At 46.9% G+C, this 6657-nt stretch overlaps 1 non-coding gene across 1 annotated transcript; it reads right to left on the reverse strand.

Moving 5' to 3' along the window:
• Window positions 1-637: 637 nt before the first annotated feature.
• LOC126934569 (small nucleolar RNA U13) lies at window positions 638-741 on the reverse strand. The gene has a single exon (XR_007719032.1). It is a non-coding gene; the product is annotated as a small nucleolar RNA U13 (small nucleolar RNA).
• Window positions 742-6657: the final 5916 nt, after the last annotated feature.

A 6657-nucleotide genomic window follows, 5' to 3' on the forward strand; every position in this document is an offset into this window, starting at 1 on the left:
TCCCTGTACCAGCCCTGGGATCAGCCATTTCTCCAGGAGCCCTGGCTCCTTTGAGTGGGGTCAGATATTCAGAAACAAGGATATGGGTGTCAGGTGTGTGTGCTTCTTGCTGCCGGCATGTCATCACTCCTAGGACCTCTCAGTGGTCAGAGCTAAGAAGAAAACCATAGAGTACACTTCTCTCTATTTCTTTCTTTTTTTTTTTTTTTTTTTTTTTTTTTTTTTTTGAGATGGAGTCTCTCTCTGTCACCCAGGCTGGAGTGCAGTGGCGTGATCTTGGCTCACTGCAAGCTCTGCCTCCCGGGTTCACGCCATTCTCCTGCCTCAGCCTCCTGAGTAGCTGGGACTACAGGCGCCTGCCACCTCACCCGGCTAATTTTTTGTAGTTTTTTTTAGTAGAGATGGGATTTCACCGTGTTAGCCAGGATGGTCTCGATCTCCTGACCTCGTGATCTACCCGCCTTGGCTCCCAAAGTGCTGGGATTACAGGCATGAGCCACCGCACCCGGCCCACTTCTCTATATTTTTATCTCTCTCTCTCTATATATATTAAAATAGGAATTCATGCTGATACTTCCAATGCCAACCCCACACTCTAGGGTTTAGTCTAAGCTTCCCCTTTATTTATTATTTCTCATGTTGCACGGCTAATGTGCTGATGTTGTAACAAGATGTGAGGGTGGCACATCACACACGCTCTCGCCAACACCCAATCATCACGCTTACAAGCTGCAAAAGGATCGTCACCTTCCCCTTGAGATTTGCAACTTCTTTCTCTAATAATGAGAAACCTGGCTCCAGGTTACTTATTTGCCCGGTTCTAAAATACCCAGAAAGTAGTTTCCGAATTGCTAACCCATGCACCTACGAAAAAGAAGCCTGGGAGCCACCAGTCATTCAGATCACCCACCCAGTGCCAGGCGTGGGTGGCCCTTGGCAGCAAATGAGAAAGACAAGTGAGGAAGCCGAGTGCTGCCGGCGGCGGGAGAGTGGAGGCCTCCCAGGTGTGCAGGGATTGCCTCGAGGACCAGTGCGAAGGTGTGTCCTTATCTGAGAACACGATGTGTCCATCAAGAGGGCAGCTGGAGTTACAGACTGAAGGCCACGAGTCCTGCCCTTGTGGCCATGCGAGGGAAGGGCCACCCTCCACGCTCCAGGGAGGTGACCTGGTCTGCCCACCTGATCCTCTACCACTGAGGAGATACTGGGGCAGCTGTCAGAACTGACACCACCCCACGTTCCAGGCCCATCAGTCACTGCTCCTGTACTGACTCCACCGTTGCCAAGTAACCTTGGGTAAGGAAGCCTCTTGGCTGGGTAGCAAGGAGGGCAGACCCTGGTCAGACCACTGTGACCATCCACTCCACCTGACTGTTATGTTTTCACCGCGGGCTAATCAATTGGCTTTCAAGTTTTCACTGCTTGATACTGTGGGTCTGTAAGCCCCAAGCCTGGAGAACTGTGTAACTCTGAGCTGGACTGTGGTGACTTCTCCAAGGCACATGTGGCGCTCTTCCCGTCTCTAGGAGCTCCTAGCAGAGCCTCTCCCTGCACTAGGAAGGGTGTGAAGGGAGCCCTGTCCTCTAGGACAGTCTGGGAGAGGGAGGTAGGCAGGACTTAGAGTGACCCTGTGCTGTGACCTCCTCCCCACTACTGTGCTGGATGGGACATTGTGCGGTCAGGGACAGCTCCCTAGAGATCTTTAAGTGAGTCTTGAAAGACAAATGAATTGATGTTTCCCAGAAATACTTAGGGTAGAGGGAGGAAAGGGAAGAAAACAGAGAGGCAAGGACCAGCCTGCTGGTGTCGGCTAACAGAGACAGGAGAAGACAGGGGCCAGCATGGATCCTCTCACATGGCCTTTGAGGAAACTCCAGGAGACCAGGGAGGGAGATGCTGCTTTTATTTCGGCTCTAAAATGCACTCAATTCAAAAGTGTGTTTTAAGTTTATTAATATTTTTGGAGGAAACAACCACCACCTCTGCAATGTAAATGTATCTGCCAGTGGTATATCTGGATCTAAGAAGCAGTAAAATGGGGAAATGGGGGTAAAATAGAGAAACTACCTGACAGAAGTAGTTTGACTAGTGGGCAGTGCTGCAAAGGATTCTGGGACCGTGTTCAGACACAGCCAGCGAGATGCTGTGATTGATTAGTGATGTCTGGCCTGGGAGTTGGAGTGGAGGCTGAGCCCCTGCTTCCTCTGTGGTAGACCATGAGGAGCCTTCATTCTTAGGTAATGGGGAGCCAGGGCAGGGTTGGAGGCAGGGAAGTGACGTGATGGCTTCTGCATCATGAGATGCATCTGAACCTCAGTTTACAAACTCATAGATGCTGATGTGAGAGATGTCATTTAAGAACGTTTTCCATAATTAAAGTGAATTGGTCGGGCATGATGGCTCATGCCTGTAATCCCAACACTTTGGGAGGCAGAGGCAGGCAGATAACCTGAGGTCAAGAGTTCAAAACCAGCCTGGAAAACATGGTGAAACCTGTCTCTACTGAAAATACAAAAAAAATTAGCTGGGCATGGGGGTGTGTGTGCCTGTAATCCCAGCTACTTGGGAGGCTGAGGCAGGAGAATCGCTTGAACCTGGGAGGTGGAGGTTGCAGTGAGCCAAGATGGTGCCACTGTACTCCAGGCTGGGCAACAGAGTGAGACTTGCTCTCAAAAAAAAAAAGAAAAAAAAAAAAAAGAAAATTAAGTCCAACTCTGAGTCCCCATTCAGCCAGGCATTTGAGAAATCCATTCTCAGTCACTTTGGCGAGCTCTTTTTACCGTGGATTGGGGGAAAGGTCCCAGAAACTTATGCAGCAATGAAGCATTGGAGAAAGGGGACCCTGCAGGTCGAAGCTGCCCAGTGGCAGTCACACTGTGTCCATGGAAATGCCCAGCGTCCCTGCACATGTGAGCCCTTCCGGCCACAAGGTTGTGCTGCTTTCTCTGCCATGCACGGGGCACAAGGAGGCCCCGTCTTAGGTCTTCCCATTCTAGGGACGCCAGGCACCCACCCCTTGTGATGTCCTGCCACTTGCTTGAAGCGAGGCTGCTGAGAGGTGTGTGGGTGCCAGTTGTCCTCAGGACTGACCACTGTTGATCCCCTGTCAAGCCAGATCTGCCCTCTGCATATTCCCTTACTCATCCAGAGACCACCCACAACTCCCTGTCCGAGCACTGGGACATACACTCATCCAGGGTTTAGGCAGGCACAGAAGATGGGGAAGAAAAGTGTCCTGGGTCTTACACACGACACTGGCTTTTGGCTTAGTAAAATGAAAGGCCTGGATACTTGCCTGAGCTGGGAGAAACAGGAGAAAATCAAAGAGCAAAAGCAGACCTTCATGTTTTCGTGTCTCACCCCTCTGTGCAGCCCCTGGAGGGAGGCAGGGCAGAAGGCCTGATGGAGGGAGGTTGCCTCGGGGGTTCTGTGCTGCCCTGGTGAGGACTGAAGGGCTAAGCCAGCTAGGAAGAAAGGGGAACCGATTCCAAAGGTAACATGAAGGAGGAACCAACAGGACTTGGGGGCATTTGTTATGGAGGTGAGAGAGGGACAGGTCTAAGGCAGTATTGGCAATGTCTGGGGACATTTTTGGTTGTCACATCTTCCAGGGGACGGGGGATGGGGGGACTACTGGCATCTAGTAAGTAAAGGTCAGAGGCTGCAAAATATCCTACAATGCACCAAGCAACCCACACAACAAAGAATTATCTAGCCCTAGATGAAGGAACTCACAGCTTGCTTATGTGGTGATCTCTTTTCTCTTTTCTTTTCGTTTCCTTTTCTTCCTTTCTTTTTCTTTTCTTTCTTTTCTTTTCTTTTCTTCCCTTCCCTTGCCATTTCTTTTCTCTTCTTTTCTTTTCTTTTCCTTTCTTTTTATTTTCTTACAGGATCTTGCTGTGTCGTCCCAGGCTGGAGCACAGTGGCACGATCACAGTTCATTGTGGCCTCGACCTCCCAGGCTCAAGCAATCCTCTCACCTCAACCTCTTGGGTAGCTGCAACCATAGACATGCACCACCATGCCTAATTTTTGTATTTTTTGTAGGGACGGGGTTTTGCCATGTTGCTCAGACTGGTCTCAAACTCCTGGACTCAAGCAATCCTCCCGCCCAAAGTGCTGGGATTACAGGCGTGAGCCACTGCACCCAGCCAGGCAATGTCTTTTTAATTCTCGCAAAACATCTACAAAGTAGGTTTTATCCCCATTTAGTAGATGGGGGAATTGAGATTGGGAGAGGTTAATTTGCCCAATGTTGTGTAAATGGTAAGGGGCTGAACTGAGATTGGAATTTAAGCCGGCTTGACTTTGGAGCACTCAATTTAGTTAGCTGGAACAGTTTGGACAAACAAAGATTTTATTAAAATGAATTTAGGTTGTTTTCATCTATTATAAACAGAGCAAGGCAAGACAAGGTGGGCAAAAATGAATTTGAAAAGCTAAAGTAACCAACAACTAGGTCTTGGTTAACTAAGCAGTGTATATGGTATTAACAAAACTCAGAAACAGTTAACTGTGGTTGGAAATATTCATCTAAAAATCAAATTATGAAAATAAAAAACTCACCAAAAAAAATCATCAAACAAGTAGAGGAGACATAATTGGCTAAAAATAAACTAGGAGAGAAAAAACCTCTAAAACCTCCCTAAAACTCCAAATCCTCTTTTTTGATTGTTCATTTTTATTGCTTTGTTTTTTCTTTCATGGTTTAAATTCCTTTTAGTATTTTCTTTTTTTAAATTACAAAAGCAACGAGTGAGCCTTGCGGGAAAAGCAGAAACTTCAGTCAATCTATATCTAGATCTACATATCATACACACACACACACACACACACGCATGCACACACTCACTCACTTTTTTTTTTTTGAGATGGAGTCTCGCTTTGTCGGCAGGCTGGAGTGCAGTGGCGCGATCTCGGCTCACTGCAAGCTCTGCCTCCTGGGTTCGAGTGATTCTCCTGTCTCAGCCTCCCGAGTAGCTGGGACTACAGGCGCCCGCCATCATGCCCAGTTAATTTTTGTATTTTCAATAGAGACGGGGTTTCACCAAGTTGGCCAGGATGGTCTCGATCTCTTGACCTTGTGATCTGCCTGCCTCGGCCTCCCAAAGTGTTGGGATTACAGGCGTGAGCCACTGTACCTGGGCCACACACTCACATATTTTATATACATATATAAGAACCTTGAACTCACTCACCCTGCTTAGGTACAACATGGTGTATTTTTCCAGACCTTTCTCTATATACACTCATATGAATGTATTTTCTTTCACTCTTTCGCTCTCACTCTCTCGTTCTTGCCTTTTCTTTCTTTCCTTTTAACAAAAGTAGGATTACATCGTAATTTCTGTTTTGTAAACTTTCATCTTTATTAAACCAATCCTCTATTTTATCTTTTTTTTTTTTTTTTTTTTTTTTTTTTTTTTTTTTGAGACAGAGTCCCACTCTGTTGCCCATGCTAGAGTGCAGTGGCACGATCTTGGCTCACTGCAAACTCCTCCTCCTGGGTTCAAGTGATTCTCCAGCCTCAGCCTCTGGAATAGCTGGGACTATAGGAGCCAGCCACCATGCCCGGCTAATTTTTGTGTGTTTGGTAGAGACGAGGGTCTCACCATGTTGGCCAAGCTGGTCTGGAACCGTTGACCTCAAGTGATCCGCCCGCCTCGGCCTCTCAAAGTGCTGAGATTACAGGGATGCGCCACTGTGCCTAGCCTCCCCTATTTTTTAACATTTAGATTGTTTCCAACATTTGCTGTTATAAACCTTACAGTACGGTAATGAAAAGGAGTGTACTGCAACCACACAAGAAAAACGAATGTCACAGTGTTGAATGAAAGAAGCCAGACACAAAACATTTACAATATGATTTCGTTTGTGTAGTATTCTCAAACAGATAGGCAAACCTAAAGCCCAGCCACAGACATGCATTCTTAGGAGGCAAAAGGACAAAGGCAAAAAGGACGCAGTCACCCAGCAGCAGGGTGGCTATGTCCTTCAGGGCTAACAAGGGTGCTGTGTCAGGAAGGACACTCAGGTGTACCTGGGGGCCAGTGATGTCCTGGCTCTTCACTAGTTGTGTTTTTGTGGGTTCTTACTTTATAACTATTAAACAGTACCTTTATGTTTTATGCACTTTTACATCTATATGTGCTGGCTGGGGGTGGTGGCTCATGCCTGTAATCCCAGTACTTGGGGAGGCTGAGGCCAGTGGATCACCTGAGGTCAGGAGTTCGAGACCAGCCTGCCCAACATGGCAAAACCCCATCCCTACTAAAAGTACAAAAATTAGGCGGGCATGGTGGCAGACGCCTGTAATCCCAGCTACTCAGGAGACTGAGACAGAAGAATCGCTTGAACCCGGGAGACAGAGGTTGCAGTGAGCCGAGATCATGCCATTGCACTCCAGCCTGGACGAAAGAGTTAGACTCTGTCTCAAAACACAAACAAACAAACAAATACATATATATGTGCCAAATCATGATAAAAAACGTTAAAAATGAACAGAATAAAAATAGTTAACTAAAAAATTAACTAGAAATTTAAAGCACAGGGTAAAACTAAATATCCCGAAATGTAAGCAAAATACTTGAAAAGGCACAAAATGATGCAATTCACCTTCATGCTGCATTAAAATTCTAATTTTTGAAAAATAATGTG

This window comes from Macaca thibetana, chromosome 13 (assembly GCF_024542745.1).
Source record: "Macaca thibetana thibetana isolate TM-01 chromosome 13, ASM2454274v1, whole genome shotgun sequence".
NCBI lineage: Eukaryota > Metazoa > Chordata > Mammalia > Primates > Cercopithecidae > Macaca > Macaca thibetana.